Source organism: Cottoperca gobio, chromosome 6 (assembly GCF_900634415.1).
Source record: "Cottoperca gobio chromosome 6, fCotGob3.1, whole genome shotgun sequence".
Lineage (NCBI taxonomy): Eukaryota > Metazoa > Chordata > Actinopteri > Perciformes > Bovichtidae > Cottoperca > Cottoperca gobio.
The window spans coordinates 6081302-6104943 of record NC_041360.1 but is presented as its reverse complement, the minus strand read 5'-3'; the positions used below and the strand labels follow the sequence as shown (position 1 = coordinate 6104943).

General features: G+C 39.8%; 1 long non-coding RNA gene across 1 annotated transcript in view; it reads left to right on the top strand.

Annotated features, from left to right (window-relative positions):
• LOC115009373 (uncharacterized) overlaps positions 1-23642 on the top strand; it is a 35969-nt gene that overhangs the window by 9719 nt on the left and 2608 nt on the right. The window lies entirely within an intron of this gene.

The following is a 23642-nucleotide window of genomic DNA, read 5'->3' as shown; positions in this document are numbered from 1 at the left end:
CTCTTAGAAAAAACTTTTGCTAATAAGAACCATATAGGGTTCTTCGGCTTGTTTCCTTAGGAGCACCTTTTTTGATTCCTGCTAGAACCTTTTTATAAAGGTTCGGCCTGGAACGATCCAGAATCTTTCAAACTTCTAAGGGTTCTAACAAACCTCCCCAGATGCTGGCCAGCTTTTTTTTGTACCATGCAGCCAGGAGCATGCTAGGTCTGGTCAGTCACCATAGTTGCCCTATCTTCTTTCTATTTTCTGTGTACTGTGCTGTTTAAAGATGTCTTGCTATTTAATGGTCAATGGAGCAAATTCACAGGTCAAAGTTGAATCTACAGATAGCAGGCGCTCCGTTAAAATTTGCTGTTTTACAAGCTGGCGTGGCCCGGTTTATAGTAGTATTGTAGTTTATCAAACAGTTGGTTCTGTGGAGTGTTGTGTAATTTAACTGTAGAAGTGAAGTAGTTTCTACTCTGGTACTATCTCTCTCTCTGTGTTTTTTAAAAGCCGACTGGAGGCAACTGAAATGGTTACTCTTTGATGTATTTCATGAAGGTTTCAAGGAAAGGAAGTGGACCAAAAGCACCAGTAAATACTATTGAAATGCAGTCAGTCTTCTGCTGCCCCTCAATACCTAATAACATTGGAACACTCAGCAAAACACAATGAGCAATCCAGCATTTTCCCGCTTGCTGAAATCAATGCCCAAATACCAGATTAGATTTCCGGGCAGTCGCATGCTTTGCACCGCAGAGGGTACTCCGTCATTTGAACACAGCCAAATAATATAATTATAGATCACCGTCCTGCTCACACACCCAATTCTGAGTCCAGAGCTGTTGATGTTCATCACATCATTAGAAATCTGCAGTGGCGGGACTCAGAAGCCCTTTCCAATGTTGTTTAATTAACTCAGTAGGAAAAGCTTCAACTAGGTTAATGTAATACCTAGGGAGCAGAGGTTTAATAGAGCCACACAAACCTAACTGGGTTAGCCTTTTTCTCTTCTCGCCTCTTTACTTTCCCTCTCTCCTCTCCTCTGCATCTTTACTCTCTGAGATTTTTAATGATACAGTTCCTGTCACTTCTGGTCTTGGGGGATTTCAAACTGGATAAACACACAGGTCATCCGATTGATGCAGCCGGTACTTTCTTTCTCTCTGCCTGCCGCTCGCCACAATCATTCCTCACAACTCAAGTTAGCTCAATTGCACAAGACACTCAGAAGCCTCCTTCACAGAATAAATAACCTACTTAGGTTATTTATTCTACTTTAGTCTACACACAGCATTGAGGTGTCAGACTGATGTTCCATTTAAGCTGTCTTCAGATGATAAGAAATATTGTCTGCGGGAACCAAGGTCAAAGCTGTAATAATTTAAACTTTGGGCGCAACATACAATTTACAACATACAACCATAATTCTTACTCTCAAATACCGGTATATTATTAATATGAAAATGAATATATAATAGATATAATGATTGATGTAAATGTAATGCTCCATCATAAGAATCTGACCTATTGACCTACTGACACGGTGCTCGTTTATACAAGGCAGGCAGTGAGTGAAATGTACACGTGAAGGCACATTGTAGCGGGGCTCCAGCACTTTGATCATTGCTTTAATCCAGTATTGTCTACCAGCAAGTGTGGTCGCATATATGCAGGGATAAACACTATATAGCATTAGTTATTGCTTTAGCACAGTCTGAATCTGCAGTGGGAGGCCAATCAATAGAAACCGCTAATTGCATAACACAATACAATTTGGCAGCACCTAAAACTACACCCTCAAAAATGATTATAGTCAAATCCTCTATAAACATTAAAACCTCCATCAAGGTAGGATTTATTGCAGGACTGTTGTATTAGACTGCATTGGTTTTAGCCGTGGTTTTGAGCGCATATCTTAAGTGCTCAATAGCTTTCACCTCCACATGCTGCAAGTAATTTGAATCCAGTGCGAGAGAGGTGGACTCCGTACTGGACTGTATGTTATTGAATTGTATTTCTAACATTCTTCCCCACTCCAGTTCAACACCACTGCAAACTATAACCTCAGTAATAAAGCCAGGGTTAAATCAACACCTCTCTGACTAGTATTCATGGCTCAGGAGATGTTTAAACGTGTAATAAATTGTCCACAGAGTGTATATTCAGTGTTTTTCCCTAAGGATGTCATGGGAGTTCATTAAGAAAATGGTTGACTTTTCAGTGCAGTGACATTGATAATGTCATTTATTCACTGAAGTGCCGTGTTTTTTCTCTCTCTCTCTCTCTCTCTGATCATATCTATGTGTAGTTGTATCTGCTGGTGCGTCATCGTAAGAAGAGGAGAATGCCATTTGACAGCATGATTAGGACAGTCTCCAGGTAGCACCATGAGTCATTTGTAGTGACAGTCTCAGATCCTCCCCAAGTAGCCCCTGAGCAAGAGCAACTACCAGTTGTGTACCAACCTGCTGCAAATAATCTAATGTGGTGCAATATCAGGCAGGTGCTTGCAATATGTCACTGTGGTTCTCTGGCATCAGTTTGGGAGATTAAGTGTGACTGAGGGACTGCTCCCTCTGTCCAATGTGAAAGGCTGTGCCAGAGGTAAAAAAGGACAAAAGGAGAATGCAACTTCATTGCATATCTTCTTTCTTGTGTGTGGTTATGAATGAATGTGTAATTTTTTTAATTTATTTGCACATCAATGCATCAGTCCCATATAACTCACAGTAGAAAGTATTTTCAGTATATGTGTGTCCTACCTGTCTACAGGCTCAGGTCCATGTGTTCCTGTATGTCTCACTTATTATAGCCTCCCCTTTGTTCCACATGAGTGATATAAGGGTAGACGGCCTTCCATCCCAGCATTTTACTAGTAATCTGAGGGCTTTGTTCTCTCTGGATTATGGTACCGTCTTTAATTGTCCTGTCCTCCAGACAGCCATCATAATGCTTCCACTTCACTTGTGATCAGATTTAGAGCTTAGAGCTCTCTTTCTCTCTCAACAACACACTCGCTACGCACTGAGCTTTACTCTTATAACACGGGTCATCCTTCTCAACTCAGTTGTATTGTTTTCTCCAAGACGCAAATAATGTTCTTTTGCATTTTCTTCTGCCTGTCGTCAACTGAGGGTTAACAAGGTCTATCTGACAAATTGGACAAATTTGAGGTCTATGTCTCAAACGGCTTTAAAGTTAACAGGGTCTATCTGCATCACTAATTTATGCAGATTTTGTATATATTTGCTGAGTCAGTGAGATCAACAAAGGTCTATCTCCACATGTTCAAGCATAATTTTAGTATCACAAAGGTCTATGCTGACAACCAATAGCAGGGTGGGACATGAATCACGTGATCATTTTTAACTTATTCAAAACGTTTTGCTGCCAACTGTTTTATATGCATGTAATGCATAGATAGTAGATAGTAGTTCAAGTTAAGATCATTAGTTTAATAAAAAGTCTTAAAAATTCAGATTTATTAGCAAATATAATATTCACTTTTTTGACCCGCAACTCAAAGAATCGGAATCAAGAATCGTTAATAAATAGAATCGATAAGCAGAAATGAATTCTTTTTTAAATGCAAACGATAGCCAATCCTAATCATTACTGATACCATTTCACTGATCACTTATGAACTTATTGTCACCAGAAATGCTCATGTCACCTCTACAGTAATGTTCAGTTATTTCGACTCATAATGAATAAGCCACTGGCTCTGTTAAGCCACTGTCTTTGTTATATGGCAGTGCTACTCATTGCGGGGCTCGCGAGCCTCCTGCGGCTCGTCAAGCTTTAATTGGTGGCTCGCGTGGCAGTGGGCTAAATAAAGGGGTGATAGATATGATTATGGAGTCAATACAGATATTTCATAAAAACAAGCAGGGCTGTTACATACAACCCATCAAAACACAGTGTCTGCTCTATTAGCCTACAATTAATAAAAAATAATAATAATAATAATTGATAAAATATGTAAATATAGACTAGAAACAAGATATTTAAACTTGCTCGTCCCAACACCGACTGGCGGAGTTGCCAGTTGTGGCGGTCTATCCTGCACTACAATGGTGAATGTGCTCTTGGGCGGGTAGATACGTGGTGGGCTAGTATAGAAATAAATCAAACTTAAGGTCACTAAAAAATATGTTATCATAAGCATGCTTATGAATATGGACAATTGCTAAAAAATAGTTTTATATCGCTAAATTTGAGGATACTACGACTAACCTGGCACTTCATACTTGCGTTAGCTTGGCTCTGGTCGACTTGTTTTACCATTACATGCTAGTTAGCGTGTATTTCTACAGACATAAAATGGATCGATTTCTTATTAAAAAGTTGCACACCAGGTGGACAGAAACAAAGCATGACAAACGAGAAAAATGAAGATTTGTCTTTGGAGCATCAAACCACCGCAAATCGAGAGGAAGATGCTGGAGATGTGGTTTGTGGACAGACAACAGCTGCTCCCGTTAAAAAAGAAAGATACGAGCCATACAAGACGAGCAATGGAAAATTCAAGAAAAGTGGACAGAGGAATTTTTATTTGTCCTCCACGAGTCGAAGCCTTTGTGCTTAATGTGCAAACAAACTCGCTCTGGTTTCAAGCGAAGTCATTTGGAGCGGCATTTCCAAACGACGCATCCAAAATTCAACGAAATTTACGCACCTGGAAGTGAAATTAGTAAAAAACAATAGAGCACCTTTCTTCTTCTCTTTCTGGAAAACAAAGGCTCATACACAGGACAACTAATACATCTGAACGATTAACTGAGACATCTTTTGAGAAAAAAAACCTTCTCAGACAGAATTGTGAAAGACAGCTTTTTGGCTTCAGCAGAAATATTGTTTGCAGAGTTTGACAACATCATCCCAGTATTAAAATAATCCTGCTTGTTTTGAATTAATTGGTTGGCTGCATTGCATATTGTATGTTCTGGGTGAGGTGACATATTAATAAGCAGATGGGATTTTTATGACTGGATGTAGCATTTCATACTATGCGGTAAAAGTGGCTCTCCTATTGACTTTGTCCTATCAATGTAGCTCTCGTCTAATAGTGAAGACCACTGATATATGGCAACACAGACAGGAGCAGTTTTCATGGCTGCTGTCTGTCAAGTGTTCACTTCATCTCATCTGCCTGCCAGAAACCTTCTCATCTCTTTGTCTCTTCTCACCTTCGCATCACTTTGTCGAGCGAGAAAGGGCACCCAAGGGAGAGAGGTGAGGAAGAGCAAAGGAATCCCTCCTGCTCTCTTTTCAAGAAATGCGTAGGGCCAAGGCCTAGTTAATAGACTTCCCCCTAAAAACCAGAGACTCTGCTCGCTCTGAACCACCACTTGAATTAAAAATGTACTCATTAGTTTACCGTGAAGAAAGTTCTTTTTTCGGGATTTTTATGCCTTTTAATGATAGTGAAGTATAGATTAGGAAAGGGGGAGAGAGAAGGGGGACGACATACAGCAAATGGCCAAGGACTCAGCCTTTGTACATGGGTCGTCCACGCTAGCTACCAGGCTAGCTACCTGGCTAGCTACCAGGTGAGCTACCGGACGGTGCACCCTAGTTAATATGTTGATAACTTTAAAATGACCACATTTTACCAGACAAATGCTGGTAAAATATATAAAGGACTAGTACATATGCAGCAGCCAAAAAAAACAATAGTAATCTATTGAGTTGCTTTTTTTGAATTCTTGCAACATTGCTTCAATCAAACTATGAGAGTTGACAAATGATCTAAGGCAGAGCTTCCCAAACTATGGAGTCCTGAGGCCCCCTGAAGATTCAACAAAACCGCCAAGGCCGACTCCCCCATCTTATTTTGTCATGGACGTAGACCTACACACACACGCACACACACGCACACACATATATACATAAACACTGACAGGTAGATGGCTCATTGCACACAATAACATTATTTATTTAGGTTCCAATGAAACTATGGACACTACAATGAATATTTACAAATCATCATCTTTATTGAGAGAGAGAAACACACACACACACACACACACACACACACACACACACACCTAGATACAGTTACTAAGTTAATGTAATAAAGTTAAAAGTTCAGTTATGAATGACATGGATTGGCATGGCAACACTAATTTCCGATTGGACCATTTGAAAGCCCTTTAGCTCCTGACAGAATATTTGAGGCAAATGAAACCAGCACTTTATTACAGTAATAGCCAATTCTGTTTTTATTATAGCAATTAGGGCGTATGGCGCTTATATTAAACCGTTATTGTGCACTTAATGTGAGTTCCTTTTATTTATTGACGGTTGTTCAGCTCAACACAATTGTTAATAGAAACGATATGCCTGTTAGGACATAATGATGTTTTCTGTTTGATTTAGCTATTACAGGATAATGTCAGGAATGCCTCAGTGTATATAACTGCAATTTGCCTGAAGTGCAGAAGTTGTTTTCCAAACCCTCCTCCATTGTGACTGGCCTTTTGAAAGCGTTCCATTGTTCAGCCTGTGCACTACACCACACATAGTTGACTATACTCCCTGAACTTAGGTAGAAATATATTCTCTCATTTGCTGACGCTGCTTCTGGCTCTCAGAGCTCGTTTTTGTAATTACAGCTGTTAATCTAAAGCTGCTTTTCTCTTCCCACATCTATTTACTTTAGATTTAACTGATACAGCAGGTTTTTTGTTTACAAGTTCAGCTTTTATGTTGTGGCTGGCTGATAGGAAAGCTGATTAATGATAGGAAGTTCCTACACGTCACTTACTCTTTGGTCAGTTTGAAATGGAAGAATGTCGGATACTTTGTCTTCAGCGTTTGGACAACATTTTCTGTGTTCTCTCCTTAATAGACACATTTATGCACATAGCTTTGCATATATGAGTGGTGGACGTGCATTGTGCTGCTGACTCAAGTTTAACTTGTTGTTGTTGCAAAGTCACAAGAATTACTGAAGCCTCCTAATATAGTGCTAAACAAAACATTGTATTGCCTGCATATATTACACAGAGGTATGTTACAACTGATTGCACTACAGTCACTGTCGACCCCAAAAACAGTTGGGTGGACAGAATTGTCCATGCATACTAGGGCTGTCTACGGATATTCTAAATACAATTATAATGAGTATATACGCAGTAACGTGGATGTATGAAGGAAAGATGAAAATACTTTCTGCCATCTGTGAACAAGACAGATTTGTAAAGTGGCCACACTTGTAACTGTGACATTGTTTATAGAGCGTAGACTGGAGTAACTTCTGTTATCACTGTTAGGGCATCACATAGCATCCAGAGTTTGCATCAAGGGCTGAATTCCAAAGCACCGTTAACCCTCTCTGCCTGGATTTTGGATGGATAGTCTCTGCAGCAGTAGCAGCTGGCACTGGCACTCAGGACGGTGGACTCTCCTCCTCGTCTTCCCTTTTGTATTCCTCTCGCCTCTCTTTAGAACTGAAGATGGAAAGAAAAGGAAAGGAGGAAAGTGAAGGAAGAGCCCAAAGACACTAGCAGGGCTGGCAGGGAGACAAGAGGGAAGAGAGACAAGTGGTTGGTTCATGCTTTCTGTGCAGCTATAAATGAAGGAGCACCATACAAATGCAGACATGCCATCTGTTAACTTTGGCAGTTTTTCTTTCTTGCTGCTCTCATGATGACCGAGTACCTAAAAACTTGAGTACATAAGTGCTGCTGTAAGTAAATACAGCTCTACACACAGAGTACAAAATCTCCCAGAACTGACCGTTAGCTTGTCCTAACTCCTTTAATTGCTGTTGCTATGACTGTCAAGCTCTTCGTTCTGGTCGAGCACATATTCAGTTTACTATGATAATGGTGACAGATTTACCACTCGAAATTCACAGTAATTTTTTGTAAGTTAAGCAAAACAAAAGCAGGCTTCACAATTCTAGCTGACGACTGTCAATTTTGGCAACTGAAATGACAACTGTCGCTAGATTTGAACAGCTATAGCCAGCGTTAGCTACATTAATTGGTTGAATATGCTGTCTGCAGTTTTATAATGTTTCCTGCTGACGCCTTTTAAAATGAGAATCCTGGAAAAATGTCAGTGCTAAGATCAGACTGCTTTTTATGCCTCCGCACTGCCGACAGTCACAGCCGGAGGCATTATGTTTTCGGGTTGTCCGTCTGGTCGTCCGTCCCATTCTCGTGAATTCGATATCTCAGGAACGCGGAGGGAATCTTTTCAAATTTGTCACACACGTCCACTTGGCTCCAGGATGAACTAGATTAATTCAATTTTGGTGGTCAAAGGTCAATGATACTGTGACTTCACAAAACAGGAGAATTTATAGTGTTTTATAATATAACTGAAGAATTCATACGCTAATTGCTGCACACAAATGTTTAATAGGATAAAATGATGAAGTAAGACGTGAATATGGACACCTTGAATAGTTGGCCGAAGCACACAGTTGCTCGGCAGTAAATCTCATTAGTTAACACATGACCCTCTTTCCTTGCTTAGCTACATAGCTGTTCGTAGTTTTGACATAATACGTTTTTCAGTTTTAGGATGAAAGTGAACTGAATGGCTAAGCGATGTATTTGGTAAACATAAAGTGATCTCAGGTCACTTTGGTTGGGGGTTGCTGGAGTGTAAACGTCCCCAAATCTAATAAAGAGTAGGACAGAGCTGCTAACGTTAGTTTAACGTTTTGATAGCACCAGGACCAACTTCCACACACAGGGAAGATACTTGACAGTGTATGGGGATTTTTATTTTACACAACCTGTAACCCCACAAACTTATTTAGTTGGTTAATCATATGCTCCTTGTCCTTAAGTAACACTTGGTTATACGGGGTAGGGAGGTTGTATGAAGCAAGTTAGCCAGACATGCTAATGATTGCAGTTTTACATCAAAGAAGATCAATGTTGTATGTGATAAAGGCTAAAGAAGACTCTATAAATGCAGTTTATTGCTCTTACTGCACGCCACTTCAATATGCCTAGTTATGGTTGCTAAGCTACGATCGGACAATTGCTGTATGGTTCAGCGGTTTAGTGAACGTCAGCTGAGCTCTCGTTTCAGTTCCTTTTAATGCCCTCCCGCACGTAAAATGTTCAATGGGTTGTCAGTCCATCCGTCCTGTTATTGTGAACGTTATATCTCAAAAAAACACCTTAGGGGGAATTTCTTCAAACGTTCTCTTGGACTCGATGATGAATTGATTAGATTTTGGATCTTCACTTTCACATACAACCCAGCAAGTGTAAGTACTGTTTCCATTTTCTAAATAACTAAAAACGGTTTTCAATTTTGTTAACAGTAAATTCTGTTGGACGTTAGTGATGTTAAGCACTAAATGTCCCACTTGCTTAACAGTCACATAAAATCGTCCAACAGGGATTTCATGCCCACAGAGAAATACAGTTTCTGCCAATGTAGCAGAACTAGTCCATGACAGCAGGACAGTTGTGAACAGGTCAGTTGAAAAGGAATGGAAATGATTGGTCTTGTTGCAAGTTCCATGTAGGTCATGCAGCGCTCACCTAAATGCAAATTACAGAGGAAATTACAGCATCATAAGATAAGATTAAAAAGCAAGCAGGGAGGAAGTGTGAGAAAAATCTGTGTGTGACAGCAGGGGTTTGAATGATAAGAAGCTCAAAGAGGAAGCAAGAGAGGGAGAAGAGGCAGAGGTATTGCGTTGCAGGGTGGAATCGAGACTTAAATTTAAGGCTGTGTGTGTGTGTGTGTGCGTGTGCGTGAAAGTGTTAAAATAACAAATAATTAAGATACACAGAAACCTGTGATAGAGATTCATTAGGTGCTAGCATTGATCCGTCCTCACACTAAGGGTGAACTCATGTGATCCATGTTTGATTAGGATTTCCATTCAATGCTTATGAAATCTTTTTTTAGGATTTGATACATAAAGTCCTTTTACATGGGTCTTGAAAGTGGGGGAATAGGTCAATAGAAAAACCGGAAATGGGAAGAGAAAAAGGAGTGAGAGTGTGCAAAGTAGGGGATGATGATAAAAGGTGGATGAAGAAAAAGAAGAAAGAGGAAAAATGGAGCCGGGAGATAGCTGGAGAAAAAGAGGTGATTGTTTTTGGTGATAGGCCACTTCACCGCTACCTTTTTTATTCAGCTGTCAGAGAAGAAATATTGTAAGTGCTTTTTAAGTGCACCCATTTCTTCCAGTGATTGGACGAATGCGATGCTATCCCATTCAGACACAGGGCCGTAACGACTCATAAATCCAGAAAAAGAAAAGTGAGTGTACAACTGAAGAGAGAAAGCCATGTCCTTTTACTTCAAAGTAATGACTCGGTGGTCAAGTATATATCTGTGCTGTCAGATTTCAGACAGTAAAAAGGCACCGAGGGAGAGGAGAGAAGGATGAAAATTAATCAAAGGACAAATACTAAGGGGTGGACCAGAATGAGAAAGAGGAGGAGAGGCAGTCCCACACATTTAGAGTGAGATGGAGTGAAGGATAATTATCATACGAGAGAAGACATACTAATTTAGTAGGTCTATACGCTAACACAGTGCTAAAATCACATATTTGCTGTATTCGGTCTTTTTTTATTATTGTTTCATGAATTAATTAAAATGTATAACAGTTATGCCATAAAAAGTCATTAACAAGTAACAAGATTTCCATTCATTTGGCTGTAGCTGAACTCTCTGCTTCTCTTCATTATATTTAACGAGTGCAGAGCCCATTCTGGAAGTTCCTCAAGCCGCTGCTTGTTGGGTTTCGAAGTGAGTCGATGCAGGCGTTTACGGTAGCAACGCTACAGTCTACGCATCATGAGTGCAAAAGCTCCCATGAAATGTTTTAATTTTATGGCCTCAATAAAGTCAAAGCCCTATTAAATGTGTAGCCTCAGGTTGGATGAAAGCTTTGAAAGGAAGTCGATGTTCAGACTGACCGACACCATAGACCAGGGCTGGACCTGTGGGCTGGACATTTCACTGAGCTATTACTCTCTCTGACCTTATGACCACCTTCTCTTTTGCTCATTTTAGTTTTTTCATATACAATCCAGATATAACACATATTTATCCTCAAAATATAGAATAAGAAAGATCTCTCTGTACCTCACCATGAGGCGCCTGGTTAAGTTTAAAAATGGGGGAGGAAACTTGGAAAAATACATAATGGTGGGGGTGTCTGGGGGTCATCCTCCAGAACATTTCCTGCATTTCTACACCAACTAACCTCTTGGATTAAGTCAAAGAAACAATTCAAACAAAACAATTCTGTCAGTATCATGTTTTGGTAAAACAGCGCCACCGCCATTCAGATGAAGTTCTGTGAGAAGTTGATGAGGGAAAAGCTGCTAAAACCAGAGACACAACAGTCACTGTAGAAAGTGCTGTGTTGTGTCGAAGTGGTGTTAGTGAAAAGAATAATAATAATAATAATAATAAGCTTTATTTGTATAGCACCTTTCATACAAGAATTGCAGCCCAAAGTGCTTCACAGCATAAACATAACAATTAAGTACCATTATAAAAATAGCCGAATTAAGATAATATAAAATAGCAGATAAAATAGCAGAATTAAAATTGTATAAAAATAGCAGAATTAAAATAACATTGGAAATCATGCCTAGTTTCCGTATCTGTGCCGTACTTAACGACCCTCCTGCCGGGAAATCACATTCATCACACCATTCTTGTAAATGTTTTAAACCGTCAGAGCCATATTTTGAAAGCATGAGATCAACAATGGGCCCCTGTGGCCCTTCAACTGGTTTACTCCCTTCGGTTAAAGCCAGTTTTTCTCCAATACACATTTATCAGAGAAACTTCCTCTTTTTCCCGGGGTAACACAGTCTATTTGATCTCAGGCTTTTCAGAAAATACACACTCTGAAATTTATCTCAGTTAACTTTACTCATACAATGTTAAACCAGGTATAGCAAAAATTAATGAAATAATTTAAATTAGTTTAAAGTGGCGCCATTAAAAGGCTAAGATAAAAATATATAAAATATCACCATTAACAGGCCAAAGTAAAGAGATATAAAATATCACCATTAAAAGAGAGATATGTTTTTAGCTTACTTTTGAAGATATTGAGCGAGCTTGCCTCCCTAATGTCTGCAGGTAAAGTGTTCCATAGCTTTGGTGCATAATTGCAAAAGGCTGCATCCCTGATTTTTCTTTTGGATGTTTCTGGGAACATTTAATAAACCAGTAGTGGATGATCGTAATGTTCTTGGGGGCACATAGTTGATTAGAGAGTTGGCAGTGTAACTTGGTGCGGTTCCGTTTTGGGCTTTGTATACAAGAAGGAGGACCTTAAAGTCAATTCTAAAAGTTAATCGAAGCCACTGTAGAGCGGCTAACACTGGACTGATGTGGTCTCTCCTCTTGGTTCTAGTCAGTAGCCTGGAAAGAATTAAAATGATACTTTAATACATACTTTTTGATGGATTGTGTGTTTGCCTAATTACAGGAAATGTTATATTACCAGCACTGCCTCACACTCGCACTGTTCAGGGTTTGGGTTGCTTTCAAACTCATCCCTGACTGTGGATTCAAGGTGTCACGGCATGTTTATTAATAGCAACATGTCTATAAATGGAAACCTCACATTTAAGCAGCATTAATCGGCACAGAAAACGTTAGACAACATAACTTTTTAGAAACTTTATTGTTTTGACAAGGAATCTCGGAACCTTTTGGTGGGTTAGTCTATTTTACGTTTTCAAATGAGAATTTGCCTGCATGCCTTAATCCTGTGGTTTGTCTAGTTCTTAGTGTACTGTATTGTGTTAGGGTTTAGGTGCTCTGTTTCCTTTCAGTTATGTAATTACCTTACTGTTTCTTCTGCCGCTGCCATGTGTTGTATGTAGTGAGCATTGTTTCAAAACAAAAGTCTAAATTTGGCTCCTGCTAGGACAAGAACATCTCATAACCCCTTTTAGAGAAGGTCCTGGTTTTAGCCTAAATGTTTAAAAGGTGTTTCTCCAGCGACTCAGCAGGAAAATGCTCACTGGGCTCTGGCAAACGATTCCAGTACAAACCAGGCTCTTATGGAATAGGCATAGTTATGCCTGTTTATGCCTGCTAATTCTCCCAGTGCCACTTCCCTTTACTTACAGTAAAAGCAATGTGACAAGCATTAAATAATAAAATAAAGGAATTGCATTGAAAATGGACTGTGCTGTAAATAGATAGGCGTGACGTATACTACAGGGAATCAGCTACTGCGGTCTGATGAGAACTGAAATCAAAACAAGCTCAACACAAAGTCTACACACGTGTCACACCTATCTCACCTGCTTTTTGTAAAGTTATATTTCTGCCCAAATCCACCTTCAAAACGGTTTGTTTAATCCATGTTTGCCCACGTCTCTCCTGTGTAAAGATGACCCATTAACGTTGTTGCTTTTAGCCCCTCACACATTATTATTTTAATAATAATGTAAGCCGACTGAATAATATTGCCTGAGAAACTGATGAACTGCAAAATAAACAAAAAAGACCATTAGTGTCTAGTTGCGTTCTCATTAGATCACCGTGTTGTCCGTTGTGTTTCGTTACCTCTAAAGAGGCAGACGGAACGAGTCACGATGCACCATTTGTAACTCTCCAAAAACAAATAATTTTAAAGCAATAACCTTCTAAGGCATGAATATTTAAACGTATCACTGCTCTTTAATAAGCCGTTAATAATTCAACCTGATTAGATTGAATAAAAGTTGTGGAGCATGCGTAGTGGAGTTACTGTAAAATGAGAGTGAGATCGGGACTGACGCAAAAACATTGATGTTCATTTGGAAGGAACATATGTACCTGAAACCAAAGTGCATTTTGTAATGTGCTATCCAGCCACCGCTCTGGCATCAAGGTGTAAATTATGTTCGGTAAATGGTACGTAGCCTCAGAAGAAACGCCTCCTAGTCGGCGTGAGGCATCATTGTGGCCTAAATTGAAATTTGTTTGTTTGTTGAAATCTGGCTGTGTTGTTACACGTTTCACTCAGCCACTGTAGTCAATGTCGACAGAAAGTTTTGTCACAATAAAGCTTCTCAGAAAGATTCATGGTTTGGTGCAGGACTTGGTCTGTCTCCAGCAGAGAAGCTGTATCTGTGACCTCTTTGGCAACTTCCAGCAACACAGAGAGGGACGCTGTTTCTGTTAACAGTTGGATCACACATGTATTCTATCTTTCTCCTCTTTCCTTGTCTGTCTCTCTCTGGAAAATTGACGGACAAAGCATGCTTACATGAGACACTCACACGCACACTTGGAGACTAATCTAATTGGCCACTGGGGAGCTATTGGCTCTCTCTCTCTCTCTCTCTCTGTCTGTCTGTCTGTCTGTCTGTCTGTCTGTGTGAACCCCTCGCATGGAGTCTGCTCCCCTTCCTTCCGTTTGACTGCTGTTTAAAGACACAACAACACTCCTTAATTCAGACTCTCCACTGACAACACATGTACAACGAGGCATAACACAATGAATTTCAATCACTTCATTCAAAATAGGTTGACACGTTGATTTCCTTGGGGAATGTCTCTTTGACTTCCCCATTTAAATATGTCACTTGCAATATTATTGGAATGTATTACCTACAAAATGCATTTTGCAGTCCCAGACCTGACATCCGTTGACAGATAATATTATACTGTTAATGTTTCATGTTAGATGAGGTCAGTTGTATTTGTATCTCCAATATACAAGCAGATGCATCTTTCAATAGAGGTCAGACTTGCTCCTGGGAATTTTTAAAGGTTTCACGGATACAAAACTAAGCACTCACCTGCCTGTGGTGTGATTGTTTGTGGTGACTAATGACAGTAATTCATGAGCGTCAACAGTTTAAAGGGCACTGCTATTTTCGCAGTTCACTTTAATCTTGGAGAAAACTATTTTACTTAATCAACCATAGTGACCCCCTTTAGAAATTGTCACTGACAATATCCTTCCTGTATGTCCTTACCAATTTTTAATGTTCAATGCTGGTGACATGCTGCTCTTGTGAACCTTTTGCCTTGTTCCTCAATATGCAAATTCCCATCTGCCGGTATTATCTCTGTGACACTGTCAGTTTCTTAGACCTCTGGGAAAACAAATCATTGGTGCTTTCATCTCCAATCCAAAGAAAGTTACTATTGAAAGTTGTGGGAAAAAAAAAAAAAAAAAAAAAAAAAATATATATATATATATATATATATATATATATATATATATATATATATATATATATATATATATATATATATATATATATATATATATATATATATATATATATTGCCAAGACAATGGTAGGGGAAACACTGTATACAGATACGCATGTCTAACCTATTGATAGCGCATCACTTACTAATACAAAATGTATCAGACGAATGCATAAGATATACACAAATATGGCGTATACAAAATATATATATATATATATAATAGATATAGGCTACGTCGGCTGACGGTGAACCCTACAGCCAATTGATTGATAAGGAGTGGATACCCTATTCCTAACCTATGTTAACATTATGCCTGACGACGGAGTAACTTATTAAACGTGTTTCTACAGTACAGCTAGCGTTCAGCATGTTAGCTGTTCTCCAGCATCAGCATGACGTGAACCAGATGGCACTTTTCCAGCTCCGTTGGCCAGACGCTCTGATACGTTTTAAATAAGTAAGTGATAAGCTATCAATGTTTCACATACGTATAATAATTAGTTATGTATACGTCAGCTTGGACTCTGACACATTTTTAGCTAATTTTCATATACGCCGGCATGTTTCTGCCATACGGAACTGTGTGACAGGGCTGTATGTCTGGCGTGTTTGGCGTAACGTCTGCGTCCTTCAAACAATCACAACATACCCTTAATATATATCAACCTATTGTCGATATTTCGTATGCGCCGGCATAAGTTTCTGTCATATGGATATGTGTGACAGGACCTTTACCAAAAGTATGTTTTACAACACAAATACAAGCTTTAGTTATTATATTTTATGCAATAAAATTATATTTATTCAATCAAATTAATGGGCAGCTAACCTTTTGCTTATTTGGAAATTGTCTCTGCCACAACACAACTGTCGAAATAGATGAAACGATGAATCAATTATTTGTTGGTAGGTTGGTTCCATCTTCTTCAATGTGGGGGTTTGTTGCTTTTTCTCTCTTCATACCATTGTAAACGGAATATCTTTGTGTGTTGGAGTAATGGTTCTATAAAACATTGTAATCTCCTTGGACTAAGGGAAACTGTAGTTTGCATTTCACACTATTTTCTGATGTTTTACAGACCAAACGATTATTCTGAAACATTTCTGACTTAATTGATATAAAGAAAACACCGTTAGGCCTAGTAAACATGAACACAGGTATTTTGTAAATGTTTTTCTTTCTTCTTTAAAATTTATTTTACCCAGTCCACAAAAGCACTGTTTTAAATAAATATCCGTCCAGATGAAAATGCAAAAAAACAATTGAAGCGTTGTTAAGGCCAGCGGGCAGGTTAGGCCCACTAAACGTGATAACTGCATTTGGTACATAAATGTTTTTTTTAATTCATGAACCCAATCAGTAAACAAATGTGCAAATTAATAATGTGAAATACATTTGCAAATTTGCAGCTACATAAAAAAATATATGATATAAGCTTTCCTTTATTCTAAAACACATTGTGTCCCCAGTATCATATCAAAGTTACGTCCTGAGTTTTCAGGGAATTTAAAATGAATATTTTTGGGACGGTGATCCCACTGTGTGCAGCAGGTATGTTCAGTCAGTCCCTTGAAAATGATGTAATTTCAAATGTTTTAATACATCTATACACAACAATCCAATTTGAAGAATGTAATTATGCTGGCTTGGAAACATTATGATTAAGTCAGAATAAGTGATCACTCTTTAATGAACATTTTCTATTTACCAAATCAGGACTTATCAAGTAGGAGGAACATGAATCATGAAAATTAATAATTATGCCATTTCTTTGCCAATTACATTTTAAGGACTAGGTTTTTGCAGTAATTGTGTGTGATCAGAGTGGCTGTATGACACAATTAACTGAAGGCAGAAATGAAAGAATAATCTCTCCATAGTATACAGATAGTGGGTTTCCATGGCTACAGCCCAGTTGCCCAGAGAGGCTTTCTGCTTGCCGTTTATAAAAATGGAGACACTTGAATTTGGTGATAAATAGTCTATTATCTGCTTTTCAAATTGGCTGCTCTTTGACTGTCTGGGATTATTTTCGCATCTTGCTATATTTCATTTCATGTTTTCATTTTCTCTCTTGACTCTGTCCCTCGAGGCTGGTCATGACTTTCTCTGCATTTCCAAGCGGCGAGTACCTTCAAAGTCAGGGGCATTTGTCTTGGACACATTAAAGCAGAGACATAAGATCCAGGTTGTTGCTGAAGGTCTTTCTTTAAATGGTTTTTCATAAAACAAACCCAGAAAGGTCCTCTGGTCAAGGCTCAAATGTAGTCATGTTTTCAGACAGGAGACGTTGCCAACCTCTTGGGTATTAAAGGCAGTGGTTGAAATATCCCCCAATACCATAAAACGTTCTAAAGAGCATCAACCAGTGAAGTGTTATACTATTGTTCTGTAATGTAGGGACCGGGAGAGAGGACAGGTAAAGTTCAGACAGACAAAATGTGAAGAGAAAAAGGAAAGAAACAGAAAAGGCCAAAGTCTCAATATACCACCAGCTTCTCTCTGAGTGCAGGCAGGGTGAGGATTGCATGACAAAAATATATAGATCACAGTTTTACTGCAACGGTCCATTGAAACCCGTCCCTCGATATAATTTCTGTTGACGGTGAAGGTGGCCTCGGGCTCGTGAAATTGCTGTTTAACAGTGAAGAACAATAACAAAGGAGACTGTGAGGTTAAAGGGAAAACAATGAAAGAAAGCAAGAAGAGAGAAGTATTAATGATTAGAAATCAACGAGACCAACTGCGATTGGCAGATGCTTTACTGCGAGGATGGCCAGCACAGAGTGAACAAGATGGGAGGGATGAAGATGTGGTGTGTCACTGGGGGCTATGCACCTGCAATGTATGCATCAATCTTTCATGGACATAAGCACACTAGTTATAGTCATGACTGGAGGAGATGGGGATTAATGAGGGGACTAGGAAATAATGAGAAACAAATGGTAACTGTAGGAGATAGAGGAAACACTGCGTGGTGGGGGAGTAGATTATGACACGGTGATTGGGAACAGTAATTGAAAATGGTCTGCACCACGATAACAGCTGCTAATAACAGATGCTTCTTACTGCAGAATTTTGCTGACGCCTTATTTTAAACTGTGATGATGACAGAAAACGAGACAGTAGACGGAGATAAATAAGACGCGGGTCGACGAAGAATAGGATTTGACTCTTCCACGCAGGTTAATGGCAGGCTGGCGACAAGGTGCTTAGTGACAGCAACAGTTAAGGCAAGTAATTAAAGTAATTAAAAGAGATTGTAATTAAACCTGGAAGATGTGCATCCAGACATACAGGCCGGCTAAAGAAGCTAATTGCTTTGTTGGTCACTGAGCATCAACTTAGACAACTTAGTCAAGGTCATGTCAGTGCTGGTTGTCTAAGTTGGTCATTTATTCTCAGTGTTTTCTCAGCTATACTAGCTACTACTACACCACACATTCAGTCATTTACTTTACCAGGTTGTACCTAGTCAGGGTCATGGTGGAGTGGCCTATCCCACAATGCAAGTGGGTGGAAGGCAGGGAAACGCCTGTCCATTACACGGCTAATTTACAGTACTGTAGATACACAATCTCTCACAATCAGAGTCGACAGCTCACTTTATTGGCATGTCTATGGGTGGTAGGAGAAAAAAAGGAAAATATCTGCCGGCGCCCCCTGCATTGGTGCCCGCACTGCGCCGCCTGACTGGCCTCATTCAATGAATGACATGGCTGCATTTTTTCATGCAGTGTTGAACGTGGCCTTTGTCTTGTTGGACAACAATGGAGCTCTATGGCACAGAGAAATAATCCATGCCATACTTTGGCAACACAAGCAATATGTGTAAGAAAGATCTGTTCATGCTGGTGTTGGTCTCTTTGGACTCTTTTTCTGGGATTTGTTGACATTAAAAAAATATAGAATTTTGACTTGTCAGGACATATTGTTAAGTGATGTATTCAGCCCTCTCTGAAAGAACATTTGTGTTATGTTAAAGGACAACAATCTGTCTGTCTGCAGATAATCTAGCATTCTACTGTACCCATCAGCATAATATTTATTTGTGCATATTTATGACTGTATGCTCAAGAATCTCTCTTGGTCTTGGTGATTCAGAGTCTTAGAAAAATATTTTTTTATTGTTTTATGCTGTCATTGACTGCTGACTCCCCACCTCTCTTAACCGCCCGGGAGGGCCCGCAAGTGATCCACAACTGCTTCAATTTAGAATCATGTTTCCACCAGGGATTAGGGATCCTGCACACCTAGGTAAACCCAGTAGTGTTCCTGATCTATTTTTACGTCAACGCTGATGCATATGCTCGTGGCTCAATAGGGCAGTGTGTGTGTGCGTAGCGAGTGTGTGGTTGAGAGAGAGAGAGACCGTGGCTCCGCTGTGGACAGAGAGATGTTAGTGATCTGAGCAGAGGGAAAGGTTAACAGTGATGTTGTCTAGAGGCAGTAAATGTACAGTGTTGGACATAGTTTGCACAGGAATAAACACTGCAGTTGCTCAATACGCAAGAAGTTCTCGTGTCTTGCTTCCTGCTGCTGGGCAAAAGTGAAGGGAGAGTCTGTGGGATAAAAACCTAGCCTAGGATGCAAAATGTAGATACATATATTTGTTCAGTAACTTTTTTACTTTGCATCAACTTCACTCTTTTATCGCATATTGTTGATAAAATACACTTGAGGTGTATATAACGCTTCAGGTCGCGGTAAAGCCTGTGAGACGCAAGACTGCATTGAGCCGATGCAGAGAGCTGCATGGATTAAATGAGAGCGTATCTGTCTATAAGCGTTCGAGTGAAAAACACATTTCATATGTTCGCAGCCTAGACTGAGGGCAATGGTGGTTTGTACTCATTCAATCAAACATTACAGCATTGGTTGTTGCACACATGCCTGCTGGAGATCTGCACTTTACTGAGTGCACTTTTGTAATTTATCATGTTTTCGTGGACTGCAGACCTGGAGCAAAACTGTCAGTCTCCCCAGGGCAGGTTTTCAGTGTCAATAATAATAATAGTGCTGGTACTCGCTGTTCTGCAGTGCACAGAAATGTGCAGTAAAATTGCTGCTGGAAGTGTCAGAACTACGTGCACCGTGGAACATGTGACGCTTTGGACCAACGAGCGCCTGAAAGCCAGGTGCATGGGGATAGATTTGTACTTGAGTTAGACAATGTTTGGTTCAGTCATTAGAAACCCTCACCTACATAAAGAAGAGAGGCGGTGAGACTGAGTAGACTGGAGGCGAGAGCACTCAACAGGAGGCAGAGAGAAAAGATTTTTCAGCACCTGTTAAGATCCATTGTTACAGGAAGGAAGCCAGCAGGAAGGTGTTGGATGATAATTACTAGCTGTAAAAATGTGATTACATCAAACTTCCCGAAATATGACAGGACAATAGGTACGCCTAAAGCAGAAAAACGGAGAGAGCGAAGGTAGGGAACGTTGGGGAGGTGATTGACAGTTTAAAGTGGTGAGCTCCTGTTAAAGTTGGACTGAAATCAATGCAAGAGAAATGTTCAAATTCAGAAGGCAGGGCGGTTTACATAAACAGGGCAGATTACAAAAAACAGAAGGCAAGTTCACATACTGAAAGCTGCTCCCAAGGTGTATAAATGTATTAACTTTGAGACAGGTGATGCCTCTGGGCTGATGAAAAACATTTGAGGTGCAGTGTGTGTAGCAATCAATGCCTGCGTCTTCTTGCATAGCAATGAGCCGCGGTCGCTGTGTAGAAACTTGTTCCGTGATGCGATGAATCATTTAACAGAAGATTTCATTGACAGCTGTGTGGACTCTAAAGGACTTTACGGATAACAGTGAGAAATACAGTGGAAAAAGCTGACAGCTGGTCCCATTCACGACTGCTGTAGCCCACAACTATCTGCATTTGTCCTTCGCTTTCTCAAAAATGAGTAATGAATTCAATAAGAAACGCTCTCAGTTGCAGTGGAAGCGTTTCTTATTAAAACCAAAGGGGCAGAGGTGAGCATCGTGCTCAAATTAATTGCATCCCTTGGCTTCAGTGACACACAGAAGGAATAATAACGAGCCATTATGTCGTATCTGAAAAATGGGCATGTTGAGTGTAACAAGTGAAACCAACTTAAGTTCATATCCATTGTTAGGACTCAGAATACATCTGTTGTTTGTCACTGCATGTTTACACACAGATGACGTCCAGTGACAACGGTAAAGATATGAAGAAACAGCAGGACTGTGGCTCCAGGTGTGAATGTGTGCAGCTCTCATGGAAGGCGTGATATATATTTACAACAGTTATAGAGGTAGAACATAATAAGAAATACATATATATATATATATACACCGGAGGAAAGTCTGTCCCTGTTTTCTAGCATGGATTACACGGGTCAAGGTTGGAGACTCTGGTTTGCGTTGCCGTAACAACCCTGCATCGCTTGCTGGCTGCCATGGCGATGCATCAAAAATAGATAGTTGAAAATAATCGTTTGTTGCTGGGTGGGTGGGTAGCATGAAAGAGAGACAGACTGTCTGTGGAGGGGACAAAGAGCAGGACAGTCCACTAAACTCAAAACTACAAAGTATTGTTTGGCTGAGAACACGCGGGGGCAGTCAATTAGGAGTTCACGCACAAAGAAGTCAAATTGCTCTGATCCTCACTTACTAAAGGACCACACTGATGGTGAGACAAAGTCTTAATGGTTGGGCTGCAACTAACAATTATTAGACAGAACATTCTCCATAGCTGCCCCCCCAAAAAAACACATCCAAGACCTTATCGACACGTCCATGGTCAAATCAATTACCTTTTCAGAACTGCTTTCTATGTGCGATTAATGTTGGGGAGTGTTGTATATTTGTAGTGTGTTGTAGTGCTAAATGCTCTATAAAAACAAATTTAATGTTTTTCTGCCAATTTATTTTCATTTAGCCTGTTAAATGTAAAAAAAATAATGAAAACCATTTCCATCCAAATTTCCTAAAACTGGAGAAAACAAGTAATTCAATGAAATCATCTTCAATCAACCCTCCCAAACCAGAGAAATACACATTTTTACACAAGACAAGACAAAGAAAAGCAGCACATCCTTACAATGGAGTAACTGAATTAAGGATATTAAGACTTTTCTTTAGCATATTAGATCGAACCATTGTTGCTAATTTTGGATTTGATCGCTCTGTTAAGTTCAGACACAATGAGTAGATTTACGACGGCAGTAAAGAATGTTGCAGCACATTTAAAGTGACTTTAGACTTCCTCTTGGTTTTCCTCAGTGGTCTCCTGCTTGAATCTGTATTTTCCTGACTTCAAACGGCAATGTGCAATGATTTAATCAGCCAGTGATACTAGGCCTGAATTATTTTGATCTGGTTACAGCAACAGTCCAGTCAAAGTAATATTTCCTCACATACAGCCTTCTTCTTGCGGCATGAATACACACTTTCCTCACCAATATTCAGTTCAGCAGTAGAAAACACTTTCTGTTCAGCACGCCTCAAAACAGCCCGTCATCAGATCTTAATAAGCAGGACTTAATGAGTCAGACATCAGATTAACTTCAGCTCGGCTCATTTACATCTGTAGTCTCAATAAATTCCGCGCTAAGACGCTACATTTTGCAACCTGATGGCACTTTGAGTGCTTAGCAAATGTGCCCCAGAGATGCATGAGTTGTATGGAAGGTCTGTTTCTCTGCTTTGTATTCTGCCACCACTCGATCTTCATGCTGCCATTCTACTTCTGCAGTGACATTTTGAAATGTCTTCAGGAGCAAGACACAGACACACAAACAGGCCACAGCTGAAGTGTGCTCCATGTTTGCCCTTGCCCCCTGTGATGGACACAGTCAAAGACATTCAGAAATTCAATTCGATTCAAAATACTTTATTCATCTCTCAAGAGGCAATTCAAGGCAAGCGAGCGTGCGAACAGAAATACACATCGACATAATTCATTTGGGGATCTTTGTGTTGATCATTTTAGAGCTGAGGTCAACAAACACCTTGCAGTCGGTAGAAGAGAAAGCACACAACCCTGCGGGGAGCCAGTGGAAGAACAAATTGATTCAGATGCTCGACCATTTATACTGACTGAGTTCTGTTAGTGAGAAAACTGATAATCCATCTAATAAGTAGGGAAATAAGATGTAAGCTTTTCTACTAGTACAGAGGGTTCTATTGTATTAAAGGCTAAAGAGAAGTCAACAAAAAGTAATCTTGCAAATGTGCTTTTTAGTTCTGAATGTTCGTGTACAGAGTTCATAATAAATAGCTTTGCATCATCAACACCTCTCCCAGGCAGGGGGTCGAGAAGTGGCCCAGTTACATCCACAATTTGTGAAACAAGAACAGATGCAATGAAACAGCAGAAAGAAGGCTGAGACTGAGGCGAGAGAAGAGGAAATGACAATGAGGAAGAGGAAGAGGATTAAAGTGGAAAAGGAGAGAAGGATTAGCGATGAATGGATTGACACCAAATAAGCCATTCA